Consider the following 23,655-nt stretch of genomic DNA (forward strand, 5'->3'; position numbering starts at 1 on the left):
GATTTTCCAGCTGTTGCCGTGGCCACCAGGTCCGATGGACCGACCCCAAATAACTCCTCCCCTTTATACGGCAATACTTCCATGTGCCGTTTGGAATCTGCATCACCTGACCACTGTCGTGTCCATAAACATCTTCTGGCAGATATGGACATCGCACTTACTCTTGATGCCAGAGTGCAAATATCCCTCTGTGCATCTCGCATATATAGAAATGCATCCTTTAAATGCTCTATAGTCAATAAAATACTGTCCCTGTCAAGGGTATCAATATTTTCAGTCAGGGAATCCGACCAAGCCACCCCAGCGCTGCACATCCAGGCTGAGGCGATCGCTGGTCGCAGTATAACACCAGTATGTGTGTATATACTTTTTAGGATATTTTCCAGCCTCCTATCAGCTGGCTCCCTGAGGGCGGCCGTATCTGGAGACGGTAACGCCACTTGTTTTGATAAGCGTGTGAGCGCCTTATCCACCCTAAGGGGTGTTTCCCAACGCGCCCTAACTTCTGGCGGGAAAGGGTATAACGCCAATAATTTTCTATCGGGGGAAACCCACGCATCATCACACACTTCATTTAATTTATCTGATTCAGGAAAAACTACAGGTAGTTTTTTCACACCCCACATAATACCCTTTTTTGTGGTACTTGTAGTATCAGAAATATGTAACACCTCCTTCATTGCCCTTAACATGTAACGTGTGGCCCTAATGGAAAATACGTTTGTTTCTTCACCGTCGACACTGGAGTCAGTGTCCGTGTCTGTGTCTGTGTCGACCGACTGAGGTAAATGGGCGTTTTAAAGCCCCTGACGGTGTTTGAGACGCCTGGACAGGTACTAATTGGTTTGCCGGCCGTCTCATGTCGTCAACCGACCTTGCAGCGTGTTGACATTATCACGTAATTCCCTAAATAAGCCATCCATTCCGGTGTCGACTCCCTAGAGAGTGACATCACCATTACAGGCAATTGCTCCGCCTCCTCACCAACATCGTCCTCATACATGTCGACACACACGTACCGACACACAGCACACACACAGGGAATGCTCTGATAGAGGACAGGACCCCACTAGCCCTTTGGGGAGACAGAGGGAGAGTTTGCCAGCACACACCAAAACGCTATAATTATACAGGGACAACCTTATATAAGTGTTTTCCCTTATAGCATCTTAATATATATTAATATCGCCAAATAAGTGCCCCCCCTCTCTGTTTTAACCCTGTTTCTGTAGTGCAGTGCAGGGGAGAGCCTGGGAGCCTTCCTAGCAGCGGAGCTGTGTAGGAAAATGGCGCTGTGTGCTGAGGAGAATAGGCCCCGCCCCCTTTTCGGCGGGCTTCTTCTCCCGTTTTTCTGACAACCTGGCAGGGGTTAAATACATCCATATAGCCCCAGAGGCTATATGTGATGTATTTTTAGCCAGCATAGGTACTTTCATTGCTGCCCAGGGCGCCCCCCCCAGCGCCCTGCACCCTCAGTGACCGTTGGTGTGAAGTGTGCTGAGAGCAATGGCGCACAGCTGCCGTGCTGTGCGCTACCTTAAGAAGACTGGGAAGTCTTCAGCCGCCGATTTCTGGACCTCTTCTCTCTTCAGCATCTGCAAGGGGGTCGGCGGCGCGGCTCCGGTGACCCATCCAGGCTGTACCTGTGATCGTCCCTCTGGAGCTAGTGTCCAGTAGCCTAAGAAGCCAATCCATCCTGCACGCAGGTGAGTTCACTTCTTCTCCCCTAAGTCCCTCGTTGCAGTGAGCCTGTTGCCAGCAGGACTCACTGAAAATAAAAAACCTAACAAAACTTTTACTCTAAGCAGCTCTTTAGGAGAGCCACCTAGATTGCACCCTTCTCGGCCGGGCACAAAAACCTAACTGAGGCTTGGAGGAGGGTCATAGGGGGAGGAGCCAGTGCACACCACCTGATCCTAAAGCTTTTACTTTTGTGCCCTGTCTCCTGCGGAGCCGCTATTCCCCATGGTCCTGACGGAATCCCCAGCATCCACTTAGGACGTCAGAGAAAATTTAGAATACATTGGTGGACAGTGTGATTACATTGGTGAACAGTGTGCTAGGTGGACAGTGATATTGGTGGTCAGTGTGGATTAAGGGGCCAATTCAGTAAGGATAGCAAATTCTGCCAATCAGCAGAATTTGCTATCCTTTTGCTCGCATGCTGGGGGCCGCCCAGCGCTGGGCAAGGCCGCCCAGCATGCTGACTGGCGCCTCATCCCCTGCAACATGCAGAAATTGCGATCGCCTCGCAATTTCTGCTTGTCAGCAGAAAATAAGGATGACGCCTGCCGGCGCAGCTTAGCTGCGGCCACAGGAGTCCCTGCGCCATCTTACCTGTCGTGAGGGCTGCTTGTGACATCACCAGCCGCAGCCACCATGCCCCCGTTCGCCCTGCACCGCACGGAATACCCCGCATCGCTCGGTCTCCTCCCTGGAAACGGAGCGTTGCCGCCCCCTCCCGCCCCGTGACCACCTCTGCCTGATTGACAGGCAGGGGCGATCGCATTTTCTGCGCCCCCCCGCAGAAAGTGCGAGCGCGTGCGCAGTACGGCCCGCTGCGCATGCGTTGCGGCCCCTCTGCAAAAATTTGCGATCCGACCTGAATTTGCCCCTAAATACATACTTGGGCCAATGGAAATCAAATCAAATCGGATAAATCTGTAGAGCTCTCCTCCTGCTGCGTCGCTGCTGCTGCCGCTGATGGGAGAGTCCTGAGAATGCCAGTCAAACTTTGTATGATATATTGCATGTGATATATTGCAGGCACAAAAAAACACACCTTTTTCCATACGATTCCATGCGATTACGATATATCACGAGTGTAGCATTGGCGACCTAGGGAATCCGACACGACACTCATGGGAACGCGTATCGGATCAAAAACACATACGATTTGACACTTTTCAGCCGATATATCGGACCGAAAGGTCGAAATTGCAGGAAATCGGCCATTATCGTTCTAGTGTATGGGGCTGTTAAGAGCCAGGCTGTTCTCAGTAACGGTCATGACCACTGAACATGCAGGTAGTGAAAGTAAGATTGTATATATTATAAACACATGATTTCAGATGCGTCAAAACAGAGGTTGGAACGAATCAGGGGAACTGCAAGTGACACACTGCTCTTGTGGTATTGCCCAGGAGATCAGTAATAAAAATCAGGAACACTGCCAAGTATCATAAACACTAGCAGCTTTGTAAACATAGGCCTTACATGCTTTATTTGGCCTTTCATGGAGTACCTAGAGGCACACTACACACCAGATGAAAAGATAACGTCAGACCTTCAATACTAATAGTGAATAATAAACTGGGCCTTTAAAATCTAGTGGCACAGTTACCAGTGCATGGTGTTTCCCATAAATATATATATACATATATATATCCAAAGAGAGAGAAAAGGCTGCACACCTCCTGACATAATAGTAATGCTACTGCCCCTAATCCAGGAGAAGTTGCTGTGGACCCTGTTACACACAGGGTGTCACTCAGGGGGTTACACAGCCAGTACCATGACATGACTGCTGCTGCACCCCTGCTCCCCTCACAATCCTACAACCAGGGACACACAATAACGGCGCTAAGCCACGCCCACTCCAACACCCTCTCTTGCCTGACTGACACTTCCTCAGCCAATCCCTTGTCGGCTTACTCATCATCCACCAATCAGACGGCCAGAGAGGAGGGCGATGGGTGAGGCCGTAGCCAGCAGCCCTGGTTGAGCTGTGCAGGTAGGTGCAGGCAGAGGGGTTCGTGGGGAGTGGGGTTCATGCACCAGGTGGCACAGGGTGGGGTGCGAGGGACACCTCTGTATAGGTGGGGAGAGCAGACCTGGCCAGGTAGAGACCCGTGCAGTGTCTGGATATGGGGATTGGCTGCACTATATCCCTCTCTCACAGCAGCAGTAAACAGGCCATATATTGGAACTTTGTATGATCAGCTGGGCTGTGATGATACTCCGTGCACACTGTACGAGGATGCTACCGACACATGACAGGAGGGCAGGCCAGCACCAGCCTGAATCAATACTGTAGGTACATAAGGGGTTACTTACCAATGCATTTATTTGTTTTCTCTGTATCTCTTTCTCTCTCTCGTACACACACGCACGCACATACTGTTATTGTCAAATGTGATTATTCAACCATCAAAATGGAAATGTAAAAAAAAAAAAAAAGGCAAAATCAGACATAGCAATCACACTCACACTGCTAGAATGAGGATATTACATATTGTAGAACTAAAAAATGATCTGCTTTGTATGTAAGGAATCCTTCTGAATGTGCCATCTTGTATATCAACGTGGAAGTCTGGTCAAAGGGAGGGTAAGTTTTATGAAGTGACAATGAAACAAGAAAGGAGAACACAAATTGTGCAGAAATTATAATGGTTTACATGCAAAAGACACATTTCATAAATATTTTTGGAGAATTTTTGTAAGCTTAGGGGGCCTACATTTGGTGCGATATTAACTACTGATATGGACTATATAGTCCAGATCTGTAGAAAACATAGGGGTACATTTACTAAAAAGTGATAAGAGTGGAGAAGTGAGCCAGTGTAGAAATTTCCCCATCAACCAATCAGCAGCTCTGTATCATTTTATAGTATGTAAATTATAGATGTTACTTCAGTGCTGATTGGTTGCCATAGGCAACTTCTCCACTGGCTCACTTCTCTGCTCTTATCACTACTTAGTAAATGTACCCCATAGTGCATATCGCACCGTGTGGGAACACCTTGCAATGCCGATGCATGGTCCCGCGTGATCGGCATCGCAAGGAAATATAGACTGTGCAGGCAGGCCAATATTGACTATATCGGAGTTTCGTGCCTCCGGCCGGATCGTATAGTCAATATCGGCCGTAACCTGAATCGCACCGTGTGTACCCGGCATAAATCCGGAGAGATTTGTTTCGATATTTGCAGTTGCCTGTTTAAAACTACTGAGATGTTGCAAATTTGATTTCAGAAGAGTAATTTTCTTTTTTATCTTGGTTTTGAATAGGAATAAAAATTAGGGAAGTCATATTAAATAGACCAGTGAGTTTATGAAATAATTTCACTATTAACATTCATTATTAAAATAGGTAAATAATTGACAAATATGTAACGGATAAAAAAAAAAAAACATGAAAAACAAACAGCAGAGGATACAATAATATTTTGGGAGTTTGGTACAAAAATCTATATTAGCACTTGCTGTTTACTTAGATTACTAACCTGGTATTCCCTTTTTAGCATGAAGCACCTGGTTAGGAAAGTGTGGCGTGCAATCTCTGGAGAATACAAGGTACAGTTATCAAAATGGTAAGATTGAGTCACAGGTAAGCACAAGTATTGCATATGGCCGGTGCACTGGAGATTCTTTCTGTATCTTGTGATTTAGAAGGAAAAATACGTCTTGCATACCTTTCACTGAACTAGGAGGTTTATGTAGTTGGCTTTTCTTTTGGGCAGGTATTTGGTCTAATTTGTATTTACTATATCATTTCACTATACAGAAAAAATAATAATTTCATAATGAAAGTTGAATAGATTACAAATATAGCGTACTTTCAGTTCTATCCAGTGTTGACTATTGAATGTTCCTTTGTACTGTAAACATATTCCTTATTAGTACAGATAATACAGGACTGTGGTGGGTTTTTTTTTCATACAGGAAAGCAAGCCTTCATGAAAGCTGGGAACACACTAGGCGATATATCAGTCATTCAAGTGAACGGCCGATATATCACAAGCTTATTGGCAGGTGTGTACACCCGATATGTCTGTGAACAACGTTTTTCACAGACATATTGAATCGGCTGTGCGGCAGATATATCGTGCATTTGACTATGTGAACGACCGCCCGTACACTTGCTGCAGGGGCAGACATCACAGCTGTGTGAGCAAATTCAAATGGCCGCCAAGCTGGCCAATCAGTAAGCATGTATACTTATCTGATTTGGCTGCTCTGTCAGCTCAACGGCAGGTCTGCTGACATTTCTTTCTGGTTTGTACCCAACTTAAGTCATTTGTGCAGCCTGTTTCATACAGCACCAACCTGAGTGAAACAGTTCTTGACAGAAGAGAGATTAAATTAAGCTATACTCATGTGCTCATAACCTGGACTTGAAATTATTCCAAAGTAGAAATATATTTACATGGTTATAGTTGAACCATATGTGGAGGCATGTATACTACTAGGAAATAATAATATCACTTTTTTATATTTTTTATTTTTCCTGATGCCTTACAAGGTATCTCCCTGTATAGCGTGTGTCCCCCTGATTACGTTGATTTATGCATAGCTGCATAGGAATTTATTGATAGATGCAGATTGTTTGTATTGCCACAGTACAGTAGTTGGGTGTGAGCTATAAGGGGAAATTGGTAGCGGGAGAGATCCCATCTGGTCTGCCTGTTTTTTTTGGTCTTATTTTTTTTTTTAAACTGGCATTAGTTTAAAAGTCAACCATAACCTGGTTTTGCCTTTGAAACCATTACCATTTTTTTTTAAATGGACAGACATACATTTATACCCCTTTCAGACCGCCTGAGCGGGTCACACACTGGAGCATGACACGGGAGCTCCCAGTGTGCGACCCACCTCAGGTGCCCCGCTACCGCTGACTGCAATCCGGCATTTTGCTGGGTTGTTGACTTCAGTTGTGACGCGGCGGGGGCTGTGCTTGGAGATCACATGATCTCCAAGCGCTGCCCGCACACAGAGAGTGAATGGGAAATGGGTTGCATAGACCTGGCTCCCGTTCACACTGCACAGTGATCCGGGTTACACGTGTTCAACCCTGCTCACGACCAGGGTTGAAATATTGGGTCACTCGACCCGGTATTTCAACCGTGGCACCTTTTAGACCACACATGAAAACGGGTTATGCGCGCTCATGTACTAATAACCGGAGTTCATAGGTGGCGGTCTGAAAGGGGTATTACTTAAAGCAGCTAGATTTTATACAAGCTGGGCAGTGGAAAAAGACATCTTATTGGTTGCTATATTTGAGTGCAAATAATGCACTTAAATCAGCCCTAATGAACATTATTTAATAACATTACCAATCTGTACTAAAACCTTAGCAACCAATTAAATTGTTTATTTAATTCTCTCACTTGCACTTAATAAATAAAAATAATTTCTGATGGATTGCTATAGATTTACGGCAGACTTTTACTTTAGAGTAGGGAAAGAACCCTTACAAATAAGATTTATTTACTGATGGAGGGCGAGCCAGATATGCAGTAACCCATAGCTACCAATCAACAATTAACGTTTGTTCCTATAGTAAAGGTTAGACAATGAAAGCAACTTTTTGACTGGTTGTTATGGTTTGGCGTATGTTTGTACCTTTGAGCAGGGTATGTAATGGAAATCAGTATACATGTTTAAGAATAACAATGTGATTTCTTGTTTAGCCAGGAGATTAAATCGAAACATTTGGGTCTTTGTTTGCAGGTGGGATGTAGCCAAGATGGATTTTACCATTGGTATACATTTATCCTGTTTATCCTCCATGACTGGTATGACTGAACCTAAACTGGAACATACCTGTCTTGGCATCAACATGGGGGTCTCCAGGATGCAGGTAAGCCTATTTAAAGATGAATAGTACTTTGTCTTATATTATTGTTCCAAGGATTAATATTATTGTCCTTGAAGAGGGAGCATAATGTGTGTGTTATGCTTTTTTTGTAGAAATGTTTAGTAAAATTGAAGTATATAAATAATTAGACCTCGTAAGTTATTTTTTCAGTGTCATTTTCATTTTTAGAGATTGAATGTACTTAAGCAGGACTGTGAAAATGTTTGTGGTCCTTACAAACAAAACAAAACCACGGCAGGATTTCTATATATAGGACTAGATTTTAATTTTAAGTAGCCCTGTTGATATTTATTTGTATTAACCATGTCTGAAGATATAAGCAAATGATTATCTTATATCCTTGTTATACACAGCAGCAAAATGTGCAATTTAAAAATATATTTATTTATTAATGTTTCTTCTATAACGCAGCAAATTCCATTGTGTTTTACAATTGGAAACAACAATGATTAAACCAAACCTGGGTAATTACAAACAGTCAGAGGTAGGAAGGTCCTGCCCGTGAGCATACAATATATAGAGAAATAGGTATTGATACACAGGGCTAGGTGTTATCTATTGCCTAAAGGTCCACAAGATTGCAAAGATTCTAGGTGGGCTGTATGATATGGTCACGCAGCAATGATGATCCGGGGTCAGGAGGAAGGGAAAGTGAAGAAAGAGAAAATATGTGTGGACTGTACAGTGTTTATATAATTGGATAGGATAGCTTATGAAGGTCATGTGAGTGGTTCCGGAATTTGATAAGCTAGCCTGAAGAGGTGAGTTTTCAGGAACGCTTTAAGGTCTGGAGACTAGAGGAGAGTCTTATGTGTGGTAGGGCTTTCCACAGAGTGGGTGCATCCCAAAGAAAGTCCTACAATCGTGCATGGGGGAGAGTAATGAGTGTGTATGAGTGACATAGATTGTGTAAAGAGATTGGGATGGGAGATATTTTGAGAAAAGTGAAGAGAAGTACATTGGTGTAGTTTAGTTAGTGGCCTTGTGTGTGAGTGAAAGTATTTTATATTGAATACTCCTTGTACAAGTAATCTATTTTGTGTGTTGAAGAATCACTTAGATAACCTGCATTAAGATCTCTACTTTACAGTATGGGGGTAATTCCAAGTTGATCGCAGCAGGATTTTTGATAGCAACTGGGCAAATCCATGTGCACTGCAGGGGAGGCAGATATAACATGTGCAGAAAGAGTTAGATTTGGGTGGGTTATTTTATTTCTGTGCAGGGTAAATACTGGCTGCTTTATTTTTACACTGCAAATTAGATTGCAGATTGAACACACCACACCCAAATCTAACTCTCTCTGCACATGTTATATCTGCCTCCCCTGCAGTGCACATGGTTTTGCCCAGTTGCTATCAAAAATCCTGCTGTGATCAACTTGGAATTACCCCCTATGTCCTTTGATGAATGTTCCAGCTTCCTGCATCTATTACCGCTAATTGATGCTGCAACATGATGTTTGAGGAATGTAGCTCAGACCTCATTAGGGACTAATTCCTCCCAAAAATAAAAATAGACAAATTCTTATTCACTGATTCGCTTGCATTTTTAAAGTAAATTTTCTTTTGCTCAAGCTGGCCCTGTTAACATCAATACCCATGAACTTCCTAGTCACATGAGTAGGAAGGTCTAAGGGACAGGGGGGCTGATTCAGACCTGATCAGGTCTGAACTGCGAATGCACCGGTGCTAAAGTGCGCCGGTGCATGCCAGACAGCCGACAGCTGTCGTAGTCCTGCGATCGCCTCTGCCTGATTGACAGGCAGAGGCGGTCGCTGGGCGGGAGGGGGCGGCCAGCGGCGTTTGGCTGCCATTTAACGCAGATGTGCCCGGACCGTTGGGGGGGCGGGCCGCGGCGGCTGCGTGACGCCGCTGTGCGATGGTTTTGTACTTGTGCGATGGGGCAGGGACTGACATGCTGGGCGTCCCCCCGCATGTCAGTGTGACTGATCGTAGATGTGCTAAATTTAGCACATCTACGATCAGGTCTGAAATAGCCCCAGGGTCTTCACAACCTTGGTGTAACTGAGAGGAATTTGTTGAGGATCTTGCGCTCCAGGTGAGTTGCTTCATCAATGTAATCTTTAGCATTTATTTAAATTATTATTGTGTTTGGGGTTAACATGTTTTGAGATTTTGTATAAATTAATCAACCTTTGTTCGGTGTAGTGGGCAGCGTTGATATGGTATGTTGCAAAAATAAATAAATACATAATACAGGTCAAAAAATAACGTTGTTTTAATATATGAAGAAAGTAAAACAAATCTGCTTTAGCATATATTGCTGCTAATTGTTCAGTTTTTTTTATGATGATTGTATATCTATCTACTGCTCCAAATGGCAGCGTTGAGTGAACTGAATTGTACTGTTAATATTTAGTGGCAGATTTAACAATTCTTGTTATCACTCGTTATGAATGCTAAATGGTGCGCCAGCCAATCAGCTCATGTCATTTTTCAAACACATGACTGTTAGGAGCTGATTGGCTGGAGTACCATTTATCATTTGTAACAAGTGATATCACTCGCTATTAAATCTACCCCTTAAGAAAAAATAAGAGGGTGAAGTTCACCTTCCTCAAACATACTGGGGGATATTACATTTTTTGAAAAGTCAGTTGGGTGTCGGTTTTTTCCTATCTAATAGACAGGAAAAAAACGACACCCAACCGACTTTTCAAACATTTGAATTCCACCCATTAAAAGTTATTGAGGGTGTGTAGTTGCATTGTAAGTGCAATAATGTACAAGCTGCACTCTTCTGTGTAGTAAATGGTTGTACGTAGGATAATAGCCGTAATAAAGTAACGCAAAAACAACGGCACTCCAAATGCTGACATTGGAAGTTTACATTGTCCCTGCAAGTGTGTTAGGCTGTGTTGTACTTGGGTTATATAGTGCTTATTGTGTATTTTGATTGATTGCAAACTGTTCTGTTGATAAACTATAGGTATATATGGACTGGAGAGACTGATTAGTGTGCCGTGCTCCCATATGGCTTGCTGTCCTGCAGCCAGCAGCAGCCTGTGTGTGTGTGTGTGATCCCTGCATTATCCGCCTGTTGCATAATAGGGCTGATGTTACATGAATCCTGCCCATGATGACACGTTCGGTCTGCCTTGCCGCCCTCCTGTGGTCAGAGTCCGGGACTGCATGCCTGTGTTTCTGAGCGAGCAGCAGTCGGAAATACCATTGAGACTGCACAAAGGGTGGGGTGGCTCTCGCACAAGCGGCTGGTTCTTTCTCATTTGACCCTTACGTGTGCTCCCCTCCGCAGCCAGGCTGACTTGGTACGAGCTGGGATAATGCAGGGATTCCTTTATCGGTGGAGCGTGCGTGGTGACTGTGCAGTGCTGAGCTGCATGCTGTCCTCCCCTGGGGGCTGCATGGACTCATCCTGGGGTTGTGGAGGAGGAGGAGGGTGTTGCAGAAGCTCATATTAGTGCAGCTTGTGTGTGGTTAGTGCAAAGCTGGAAGATGATTCAGAGGCAGCAGCAATGATCTGTACCCCCCTGTGCTGGGATCTGCCGCCTTCCTCTTCCCTGCACCCAGCAACTGCCCTCTGCCTACCTGTAAGTACGTGGGTAAGGTCTTTGTGGGTCTCTCTTCCAAATTGCACACTGTGTGCACGCCTGCCTCCCGTCTATTGTTTTGGAATTTCCCTCCATGTCAGGCTGCCATGCGAAGGAACCTCCCCACCCACCCCCTAATTTTGGTGCAAAAGTGTTAGCTCTGTAGGCTAGATGCCTCACCCCTACTAAATCACATCACTGGAAAGTCCTACCTAAGAAATTAGTTTTGAAAAATTCTGTATTAATTTATGTAACTTTATTCTCCAAGCATTATGGGAAATGTAGTCTTTTATGCTTTACAATATGACATGCTGTGCCTTGACCCTGTCACTATCAGTTATGCATTTTTGTAAGCATGTTATATAAAGATCTAGTATCTGTGAGTGAGAAAAAAATTGTGTCTTTGTATTAATAATTTTGCATGTTGATTTAACACATACTTGTGTTGTATACTGCAGTAGACTACAGTCCTTAATGGGAATAACAATTCTTATATAGCCTATTTATAAAGCAAATACCACATAAACTCATAAACTGTGCATTGTATTCCATGTAACATTTACATTAAAGTCTTATCTGTTCTGCATAGATAGCAATCAAATTAGCCCAAGCTGTGCATTCTTATGGTAGTGTAAATTAGCATATTGACTAAATGCTATCAGGGTAGGCTAATGTACTGTGACCTCGTGTCTGGCTGCACATTTTCAGTGGCAAGCTGATGGTGTCCAGGGTTTCTAATGTAAAGTGACTGGACTGCATTGTACGGGGGCAGTGCCTTTTTTTCTCTTTATACAGGGATCCCCTTGCTTGCAGATTATCAGGACACCCCTGGAATTGTGTGTTTTTTTTTTTTTTTTTTTTAATTTATTAAAAAAAAAAAACAAAGCTAGTGGAAAATATGACGTGTGTATAATGTGCATGGATGTGACTGCAGGTGGGCGTAGGATAGGAGTGATTTTCATATAAATGTATATCATTTATTTTTTTGCGTGTTGCTTCAGACTCCTGCATGGCTATTGCACATGCTGTAGACATATGGGAAAATATTCCAGTGATGTTTACTTTAGGATAACATGGTTGCTTTACTAATATAGGTTTATACGGTTAACGTTAAATACTAAAGCGCAACGGAATTTGTGCGCTATATAAGACACTGTTAATAAATAAATGTGTTCCCGATCTCTTATGTTGTAAGCTCTCTTCTGCTGTCATTGTTCTTCTCAATGTTGTATTTGATTGCGCTTGGGGGGGAATGCCCGTCTGCTCTTATTGGACATCATAATGTTGGTGGGCGCAATGTGCCATGTTGGAGTGGCACATTGCATTCATCATGTAGAATTGAGTTCTCCCATAAAATAAATATATATATATATATATATATATATATATATATATATATATATATAATATATATATATATATAATATTTTATTTTTTTTAAGCAGGGCTGTGTGATATGTTGGCACTTTATAAATAAAGGATAGTATATAGGATAATTTCTGTAATGTCCAATTCTTTTGGGCCTGCAAGTTCTAGGAATCGGGGCAGATAATTGTGGTTTGTAATGTATGGAGAACACTGTCCTGAGCACAAACCTTACACACAGGGTTAGTGTTTCTGATATGTAGTAGTTTGCATTCTAGGTAGGTTGTTAACTGTACTGCAGAGTATTAGGACAGGCTCCCAGTTTTAATTAAATATTTGTGGTTTACTTGTTTCTGTTGAATGCAAGGGCACGCTCAGTATGTGTTTGGTTTATTGCCAGCCCCTATTTGTACTAGGCAACATGCTGCACTGTATTTTAAGGAGTAGCATGCTTGTTTTGCATTGTGCTGTGGCCGGTGTCAGGACTACATATCCCTGCATGCCTTGCTACTCCCTCTGTGATGTCATGCCCCTCCCTTTGTTGTTTGTGTAGTGCGCGGGAGGTTCTTTGGTGCATTCACAGCATGCAGTAGGCACCCTCTGGTGGCCACTGAAGCTGTCGCTGACAGTGTGCTTTTATTTATAGTGTCAACATGTTCTGCAGGGTAGTATAGTGGAGAACAAAGACTAGGTGCCATGCTAATATCAGTTTGCTGATGCAAGCTTACTTGCTTTAAGAAAATAAAGTCCTACATATAAGTTGGGATTAGTTGCTGTGATCTTTAAATTCTATTTGTCCGTTTGGTTGCCTTGTTACAACTTCATTAAGAAAATAAGTAAGAATTGCTTTGTATACTTGTGTGCTCTTGTCTTTCTAAAAGAGATATTAGGCATCCGTAATGAACTGTCAAAACAGGAGACTGACCCCTGTTTGTGTGCACAGAACGTATTGAACTGACTGAGCCACAGTCCCATCTATACGGTGGGTAATGTAATGCGGACTTGCTGTGGGCGTTTGAGAAGTATGATCACATTAAGGGGTATATGCAATTGCGGTCGAATTCCCGAAATTGTCGAATTTCGGGTCATTTTCGCCAAAAAAAAATCGTCAATGCAATTCAGTGCTTTCCGTCAAAAAAACGGACTTTCAAAATTCGACTTTTTGAAATTCGACTTTTTGCAAATTCGACTTTTCTGCAATGATACAAGTGCTGCAATTCGACAAAAGCATATTCAATTCAAGTTTGGAAATTCGACAGCAGTGCTTTTAGACGGCAAATTCGTCATTTTCAATCCGCCACACTTTGGAGGGTGAAACTAATAAAAAAAATTTAAAACATGTTTTTTTTTGTGGTTTTTTTTCGTGGTAATATCAGATCTATTTATATTAGAAGGGATTAGGTACTTGGTTTGTCTTTTTTGGAGGCACAAGTATTATTTATATATTTTTAAAAATAATATATATATATATATTTTTTTTTATAGATGGAATGGTGAAATCCCTGAAAAAAATGGCGTGGGGTCCCCCCTCCAAAGCATAACCAGCCTCGGGCTCTTCGAGCTGGTCCTGGTTCTAAAAATGCGGGGGAAAAATTGACAGGGGATCCCCCGTATTTTTAAAACCAGCACCGGGCTCTGCGCCTGGTGCTGGTGCAAAAAATACGGGGGACAAAACGAGTAGGGGACCCCCGTATTTTTTACACCAGCATCGGGCTCCACTAGCTGGACAGATAATGCCACAGCCGGGGGTCACTTTTATACAGTGCCCTGCGGCCGTGGCATTAAATATCCAACTAGTCACCCCTGGCCGGGGTACCCTGGGGGAGTGGGGACCCCTTCAATCAAGGGGTCCCCCCCACCCAGCCACCCAAGGGCCAGGGGTGAAGCCCGAGGCTGTCCCCCCCCCCATCCAAGGGCTGCAGATGGGAGGCTGATAGCCTTGGTAAAATGTCAAGAATATTGGTTTTTCCAGAAGAACTACAAGTCCCAGCAAGCCTCCCCCGCAAGCTGGTACTTGGAGAACCACAAGTACCAGCATGCGGGAGAAAAACGGGCCCGCTGGTACCTGTAGTTCTACTGGGGGAAAAATACCCAAATAAAAACAGGACACAGACACAGTGACAGTAAAACTTTATTTCATACGTCGACACACACATACTTACCTATGTTCACACGCCGACATCGGTCCTCTTCTCCAAGTAGAATCCACGGATACCTGAAAAGAAAAGATCAATATACTCACCTCAGCCAGGGTCCAGAGATAAATCCACGTACTTGTTAAAAAAAACAAACCGGACACCCGACCAACGGACTGAAAGGGGTCCCATGCTTACACATGGGACCCCTATCCCCGAATGCAGAGAGACCTCTCAGAGTGACAGCTGTCACAGAAAGGTCTCTAAAGCCAATCAGGAAGCGCAACTTCGTTGCGCTCACCTGATTGGCTGTGCGCTGTCTGAACTCAGACAGCGCATCGCACAGCTCCGTCCATTACTTTCAATGGTGGGAAGTTAGCGGCTAGCGGTGAGGTCACCCGCCGGTCAGCGGCTGACCGCGGGTAACCCCCGCAGACGGCAAAGTTCTCACCATTGAAAGTAATGGAGAGGCTTTGCGATGCGCTGTCTGACAGCTCAGACAGCGCACAGCCAATCAGGTGAGCGCCATGGAACTAGCGCTTCCTGATTGGCTGAAGGGACCTCAGTGACAGGAGTCACGTGGTGTCCCGGCATTCGGGGAAAGGGGTCTGATGTGTAAGCATGGGACCCCTTTCAGTCCGGCATGGCACGGGTGTTCGTTTTTTTTTGTTAACAAGTACGTGGATTATCTCCCGGACACTGGATTGAGGTGAGTATAATTTTTTTCACAGGTACCCCGGATCGTCGGAGATTGTGGCAGTCGGCGTGTCAACATAGGTAAGTATGTGTGTGTCGGCAGGTGTGTAATAAAGTTTTACTCTCAAGGTGTGTGTGTCCTGTTTTTATTTGGGTATTTTTTTTCCAGTAGTACTACAGGTACCAGCGGGCCCGTTTTTCTCCCGCATGCTGGTACTTGTGGTTCTCCAAGTACCAGCTTGCGGGGGAGGCTTGCTGGGACTTGTAGTACTACTGGAAAAAACAATATTCTTGTCATTTTACTCAAGGCTATCAGCCTCCCATCCGCAGCCCTTGGATGGGGGGGGACAGCCTCGGGCTTCACCCCTGGCCCCTGGGTGGCTGGGGGGAGGGACCCCTTGATTGAAGGGGTCCCCACTCCCCCAGGGTACCCCGGCCAGGGGTGACTAGTTGGATATTTAATGCCACGGCCGCAGGGCGCTGTATAAAAGTGACCCCCGGCTGTGGCATTATCTGTCCAGCTAGTGGAGCCCGATGCTGGTGTATAAAATACGGGGGACCCCTGCTCTTTTTGTCCCCCGTATTTTTTGCACCAGCATCAGGTGCAGAGCCCGGTGCTGGTTTTAAAAATACGGGGGATCCCCTGTCAATTTTTACCCCGCATTTTTAGAACCAGGACCAGCTCGAAGAGCCCGAGGCTGGTTATGCTTTGGAGGGGGGACCCCACGCCATTTTTTTTCCGGGTTTTTCCCCGTTTTTTTAATTCGCGGCAAAATCCAGCAAAACGGACGTTTTTCGCCCGCGGGACTGTCGAATCCGTTTTTCATTGAATATGGTGAATTCCGGCAGCCACCTGCCGGAATTCACCTGTCGAATTGTGTCGAATTAAAAAAACGGCGATAATTTGCCGCGATTCGCCGTGAATTGCATATACCCCTAAGTCTGTAGGCTTTTGCACAGTGTTGTGCTTCTGCACTATTTCTACTGTTAATGTTGCTATAGGTACTGGGAAGTGATTAATGTATAAACCAGTGGTTCCCAAACTGTGTGCCGTGACACCCTGGGGTGCCGCGGGACACTTGCAGGGGTGCCTCAGGTTGGTGGTCAAGGACCAATTCAAACTATTTATTGTCAATTTAATAGGCAAAACCAGTGCTGATGGCTTCCAGTTATAAAATATGTGGACAAACAGAAGCAAATCTTGTCCCTCACCACATAACTGACCCTAAGGATGACATATAAACATAATTTACTTAATCTAATATTTTTTTCTAAATTTCTCAATAAGAAACTTGTGGCCTAGGGGTGCCGTGAAAAAAAATTCTGACACTCCAGGGTGCCGTGACTCACAAAAGTTTGGGAACCACTGGTATAAACACTAATGAGAATTGGAGAGTTATTCTTGCAGAGCGGCAGAAGACTTCCATAAGGATTTAATTCTTTTGGTGTGCTAGTCTAAATACTTTTTTCTATACTATACAAAATGTGACGGCTTAAGTAGTCTTGTGGTGGTATGTGCTCGATGTACGTACACTGTGCATGCTAGCTGTAAGTGATGAGACTGCTCGGGGAGTGCTGGAATACTGTACAGGTGTGTTCTTCCTAGTGTTACACACCCAGAACATCCCCATTGTCTGTGGTGACTGCAACATAAACAGTTCTCTAGTTAAATACACGGATATGTACTGTACTTGTCCTGTGAATTATATAGTTGCTGGCATGACAGGCTTATAACACTTGCTGTACTAAATATGACACATTGCCTCACTTGTAGGAATTTTGGTACATTTTTGCTTATTTTCATTATTATTATTGTTATTAAAATATATATATATATTTTTTTTCATTGAAACTGCTTCTTTAAGTTTGTTTGGTCTTTTCAACACAGTGCACTTTTGTACCCCAGCAATGCCAGGTCACACGTGCATGGAAGGGATTTGCTCTCTGGCAAAGTAATATGTCTTTCCTTACTACAGCCAGACAGTATTGCTGGGGAGCTGGGCATTGCCACAATAAGAAATCTTTATTTTCAGGTTATGGGGTATATTCAATTGAAGTCTTATTCATTCCAACATGCATCTGTCGGAATGGATCCGATCAGGGCTATTTAATGGCCATCTCAATTCGACTTTAAAAAAAGTAAAATTGAGATGAAGGAGACTGGGGAGAGCAGCGCTAATGCAGCGTTGTAGGAGGATGTGGCACTGCTGCCAGACCTCACGGTAGCGTCCACCCAGCTCCAGCAAGCGAGACCTCGCTTGCTGGAGCTGGGTGGATGCTGCCGTGACATCCTCCTGCTACGCTGCTGTAGCGCGTCTCTCCTCTGGCTCCCCCCTCTCTTCTTCCCTCAGCTCCCTCATCTCAATCCGAATGTTTTTTAAAGTCGGATTGAGATGGGCGGAAACAGGGCTAAAAACCTGTCAGATGTGGCCCCATTTCAGCCAGAAGCATGCGGATCGGCAGCTATTCTGCTGATCCACGTGCTTTCCGACAAGTCAAATTCCACGACTTGTCGGATAAAAAAAGCTGGGGAATGAATAGGTCGGAACCCCTTCCGACCTGAAAAAGTCAAAAACTGCCGTCTGTCCAACAAGATGGCAGTTTCGACTTCAATTGAATATACCCCTATATTGATAAGTAGGCCCCTGGGTTCTGTGTGTGGAACAGTGGAAAATTACAGTGTGGTCTGTTTGTTTTTTTTTCTTTCAGGAACTCACTAGGAACTCTAATATGCGACGCTGAGCTCTAATGGGGCAATTCAATTGTTTTGCGAGACGCAATCATTTATGGGCATCTAATACTGCAATTAAATCGTTTTGGGCGCCATTTAATTATCACGCCCAATTAGTTGGGTTTAGCCACATAAGGCAGGTAAACACAACTAAACTAATGGTCATGAACGGAAAAGTGCTGTTTAGGCGTCCAGACAGCCATCTCTTTGCACATTTCAGCTCGCCACCTCCGGGGCTGTGAGCTACAATGTGTATAGCCACGGCTATTTGCACCAGAACGGAGCAATGCAGATAGACTATTTGGCTAGTGTTTTTTGTTCCTTTTCTCATACGTCCTAGAGGATGCTGGGGATACCAATAGAACCATGGAGTATAGACTGGATCCGCAGGAGACATGGGCACTTTAAGACTTTCAAAAGGGGTGTGCACTGGCTCCTCCCTCTATGCCCCTCCTCCAGACTCCAGTTTTTTTGTGCCCAGTGAGACTGGACGCACTACAGGGGAGCTCTACTGAGTTTCTCTGAAATAAGACTTATTGTTAGGTTTTTTATGTTCAGGGAGGCTGCTGGCAACAGTCTCCCTGCTTTGTGGGACTTAGGGGAGAGAAGCATGACCCACTTCCAGTGAGTTAATGGCTCTGCTTCTGGCTACAGGACACCATTAGCTCCTAGGGGGGCTGATCGCTTGGTACGCCTAGATGCTCACTCCCGCAGCCGGCCGTCACCCCCTTACAGAGCCAAAAGTCAGAAGACGGGTGAGTAGAAGAAGATAAGAAGACTTCAGTGACTGCATTCTCTGAGGTACCGCGCAGTGAACGGACGCTGCGCGCCAGGCTCCCACACACATATGAAGCACTACGGGGTGGGGCGGGGGGGGGGGGGGGGCGCCCTGGGCAGCTAAAAATCCTCAGCATTCACTGGCAAGAAGGGACATTAGTGCCAAGGCACTGTCCCAACCCCCGCCAATATAATCAGTTATTAAAAGAAGCGGGACGGAAGCGCGCCATTACGGAGGCGGAGCTTCGTCCCCACAGCTCACTCTGCGCCATTTCCTCTCCGCAGGCTGCAGAGACGCTGGTCCTTCCTCAACACTGCTGACAAGCATCAGGGTGCAAAACGGGGGGGCAGGTTATTTGGTGCAATATACTTTGATATTAAAAGCGCTGCAGGTCTGGGCCATTTATTAGGTGCTTCAGAACCGCTGATTGAGCGCTGGGGTGTGAGCTGGCAAATTCCCTCTGTGTCTCTCTGACAGGCTTTCTTGTGGGTCTGTCCCCTATAAGCCCAGTGTGTCCGTGGGTGTTTATTACACGTTTGTCGGCATGTCTGAGGCTGAGTGCTCTTCACAGGAGGAGGCTGTATTAGAGATACAAAAGGCGGCGGGGGTGACCATGTCTGCACCGCCGACTCCTGATTGGGCAAATGTGTTGAATGCTAATGTGGCTCGTATTAGTAAGAGATTAGATAAGTCTGAGTCTCAGACCCAGACATCGAAGAAATCTGTGGAGGATATATTATTACAAGCCCAGGTCCCCTCGGGGTCACAGAAACGTACGTTTGCCCAGTTGGCAAACACTGATGCCGACACGGACACTGATTCCAGTGTTGACTATAGCGATTCCAGATTAGATCCAAAATTGGCAAAGAGCATTCAGTACATGATTGTGGCAGTTAAAAAGGTGGCTCTTTCGTCACCTGGCACGGCAGCCCTTAAAGACCCTGCGGATCGTAAGCAGAAAAATACGTTAAAATCCATTTATACGACCACAGGTACGCTACTCAGACCGGTCATTGCATCTGCGTGGGTGAGTAGTGCTATCGAAAAGTGGGCAGATAACTTGTCATCTGATATAGATACCCTAGATAGGGATAGCATCCTCTTGACGCTGGGTCATATCAAGGACGCTGCAGCTTACCTGAAGGAAACTGCGAGAGATATTGGCCTTTTGGGATCAAAGGCCAATGCCATGGCAGTCTCAGCTAAGCGAGCGTTATGGATTCATCAATGGAATGCTGACTCCAAGAAAAATATGGAATCTCTACCATATAAAGGTGATGTCTTGTTTGGTGACGGCCTTGCTGATTTGGTATCTACGGCTACCGCGGGTAAGTCATCATCATTTTTGCCTTACGTGCCTTCACAACAAAAGAAAACATACCACTATCAGATGCAGTCCTCTCGGCCCAATAAATATAAGAGGGGGCGAGGTTCTTCCTTCCTTGCTACTAGAGGAAGGGGAAGGGGTAAAAGATCACCAGCCGTGGCATGTTCCCAGGAGCAGAAGTCCTCCCCGACTTCTGCCAAATCCAGCGCATGACGCTGGGGCTCCTCTGCGGGAGTCCGCACCGGTGGGGGCACGTCTCAAACTCTTCAGTCAGTTCTGGGTTCGTTTGGATCTGGACCCATGGGCTTTACAAATAGTATCCCAAGGGTACAAACTGGAGTTTCAAGACGTTCCCCCTCACCGATTTTTCAAATTGGCCTTACCAGCTTCTCTTCCGGACAGGGAGGTAGTTTGCGACGCAATACAAAAGTTGTGTCAAAATCAGGTCATCGTCAGGGTTCCCCAGTCACAACAGGGAGAAGGCTTTTATTCAAGCCTGTTTGTGGTCCCGAAGCCGGATGGCTCGGTCAGACCAATCCTAAACCTGAAATCCCTCAATTTCTACCTAAAAAAATTAAAATTCAAGATGGAGTCTCTCCGAGCAGTGATCTCCAGTCTGGAGGAAGGGGATTTTATGGTGTCGGTGGCATACTTGCATGTTCCCATCTATCCTCCGCATCAGGCTTACCTGAGGTTTGCAATTCAGGATTCTCATTACCAATTTCAGACGTTGCCATTTGGTCTGTCCAGGGCTCCGAGGGTTTTCACCAAAGTAATGGCGGAAATGATGGTACTTCTTCGCAAGCAAGGAATCACAATTATCCCGTACTTGGACGATCTCCTGATAAACGGCAAGATCCAGGGATCAGTTGGTGAAAAACGTTGCACTGTCCCTGGCAGTTCTTCAACAACATGGTTGGCTCCTGAACTTGCCGAAATCACAGTTTATTCCGGCAACGAGGTTGTCATTTTTAGGAATGATACTAGACACAGCAATGCAGAGAGTTTTTCTTCCAGTGGAGAAGGCTCTGGAAATCCGGAGAATGTTCAAACAAATTCTGAAACCAGCAAGAGTGTCAATGCACTCGGTTGCTCGGGAAGATGGTTGCGGATTCCATGCCAGAGTGTTTCAGTGGGACCTGTTGGACAAGTGGTCCGGATCCCACCTGCACATGCACCGAAGGATAATCCTGTCTTCCAAGACCAAAATCTCACTCCTGTGGTGGCTGCACAGCTCTCACCTCCTAGAAGGACGCATGTTTGTGATCCAGGACTGGATCCTAGTAACCATGGGTGCAATTCTCCGAGGCTGGGGAGCAGTCACACGGGGAAAACTTCCAAGACGGGAAACTTGTCTCCACATAAATGTTCTGGAGTTAAGGGCCATTTACAACGGCCTATTACAAGCGGAACATCTTCTTCGCAGTCTGCCCGTACTGATACAGTCAGACAATGTAACAGCAGTAGCGTACATAAACCGCCAGGGCGGAACAAAAAGCAGAGCAGCAATTGCAGTAGCCACAAAGGTTTTCCACGGGAAGGAAAAGCATACAAGCGCTCTGTCAGCGATCTTCATTCCAGGAGTGGACAACTGGGAAGCAGACTTCCTCGCAGACATGATCTCCATCCAGGAGAGTGGGGCCTCCATCAAGAGGTCTTCACAGAAGTGACAAGTATTTCGGGAATTCCTCAAATAGACATGATTGCGTCTCGCCTCAACAAGAAGCTTCAGAGATATTGTTCCAGGTCGAGGGACCCTCAAGCAATAGCAGTGGATGCACTGGTGACACCATGGGTGTTTCAGTTGGTGTATGTATTCCCTCCACTTCCTCTCATTCCAAAAGTTCTAAAGATCATAAGAAGAACAAAGGTTCAAGCGATCATCATTGCCCCGGACTGGCCAAAGAGGGCTTGGTATCCAGATCTTCAGGAATTACTCATAGGCGATCCCTGGTCTCTTCCTCTGCGCGAGGACCTGTTACAGCAGGGGCCGTGTGTTTTCCAAGACTTACCGCGGTTGCGTTTGACGGCATGGCGGTTGAACGCCAAATCCTAGTATGAAGGAGTATTCCCAGTGAAGTCATTCCCACACTTCTTCAGGCCAGGAAGGGAGTTACGTCTAAACATTACCACCGTATTTGGAGAAAATGTGTGTCTTGGTGCGAATCCAAGAAGGCTCCTGCGGAAGAGTTTCAGCTAGGACGTTTCCTCCATTTTCTACAAGCAGGTGTGGATGCGGGCCTAAAGTTGGGCTCAATTAAGGTACAGATTTCAGCCTTATCGGTTTTCTTTCAAAAACAATTGGCCTCTCTTCCAGAAGTTCAGATGTTCGTGAAAGGTGTGTTGCACATCCAACCCCCATTTGTGCCTCCAGTGGCACCATGAGATCTTAACGTGGTGTTGCAGTCCCTTCAATCAGATTGGTTTGAACCTTTACCAAAGGTGGAGTTGAAGTTCCTCACTTGGAAAGTGGTCATCCTGTTGGCTTTGGCATCCGCAAAGCGGGTGTCTGAATTAGCGGCCTTATCTCATAAGAGTCCTTATTTAATCTTTCATGAAGATAGAGCAGAATTGAGGACTCATCAGCATTTTCTGCCGATGGTTGTTTTTTTTTTTTCCCCAAACTATTTTTATTGCAATCTCACATCGTACAGAATAAGTAAGCAGTATTTCGAGACATGAAATATAGTAGATAGTTAACAATGTATAACATAAAAGACATCATACAGAAACCTCCTAGCAGGAGACAAGGAGTCACAGATTATTCAGTCCCATATAATCCCAGGTAGAGATCCAAACATATTTTCAAAATTTTCCTCTTATAATAATAACTTTTATACCCTTCCAATAAAAGGGAACATATGTAGAACTAGTAATATCAGGGTATTTATGGTGTGTTTTAATTACCAAAGCGGAGCATATTATAGATGGAACAAGATGTATCAATCATTGATTCTCCACTAGTAAAAACAGGGTATCCAAGAAAAAAAAAAATCCCTAAACTTGTATAAAATACCTAAAACATAAGAAAATAAACCAATATGTAATGCCTACTATGGGACACGGGCCGTCGATCCATCCACAGCACAATCTTCCCATATCGGGGGTCTATATTTCCAAGCAGCCCGGTATACGATTGAATATAGAAGGAAGTGGAGAAGGGTCCGGAGAAGAAGAGAGGATAAGTCAGATGTTTAAGGGGTTAGGGTGGTCTATAGTGTGGAGGAGGTACCATGAGGTGGATTGAAAGCATTTATCTATGGCTTGTTTAGTATGTAGGGGGAGTGTCAAAATGTAAGGGTTCCAACATTGGAACAAAGCAGGGGTGAGCCTCTCCTTATGGATAGAGGTCTCCAGCCAGTCCATGGTGAATAGAAAAAATAGTCTAGAGGTCACCATCGAAATATTAGGAGGTATGTTGTGAATCCACTGTTGCAGGATTGCCT

The 23,655-nt window shown here is 44.9% G+C and overlaps 1 protein-coding gene across 6 annotated transcripts in view; it reads left to right on the forward strand.

The window, feature by feature from the left end:
* Positions 1 to 3,647: 3,647 nt before the first annotated feature.
* Positions 3,648 to 23,655, forward strand: part of KANSL1 (KAT8 regulatory NSL complex subunit 1) — a 214,454-nt gene continuing 194,446 nt past the window's right edge. For 2 of the 6 annotated variants that reach the window (XM_063959476.1, XM_063959484.1), the window contains exons 1-3: positions 3,648 to 3,733; positions 5,244 to 5,312; positions 7,456 to 7,585. The gene's annotated coding sequence lies outside the window, so the exon portion shown is untranslated. Of the gene's footprint in view, positions 3,734 to 3,808; positions 4,037 to 5,243; positions 5,313 to 7,455; positions 7,586 to 10,805; positions 10,896 to 10,971; positions 11,178 to 23,655 lie in introns of those variants that run through there. The other 4 variants (XM_063959479.1, XM_063959478.1, XM_063959482.1 and 1 more) reach the window with 4 other exon arrangements.

The sequence above is a fragment of the Pseudophryne corroboree genome, chromosome 3 (assembly GCF_028390025.1).
Source record: "Pseudophryne corroboree isolate aPseCor3 chromosome 3, aPseCor3.hap2, whole genome shotgun sequence".
Classification (NCBI taxonomy): Eukaryota; Metazoa; Chordata; class Amphibia; order Anura; family Myobatrachidae; genus Pseudophryne; species Pseudophryne corroboree.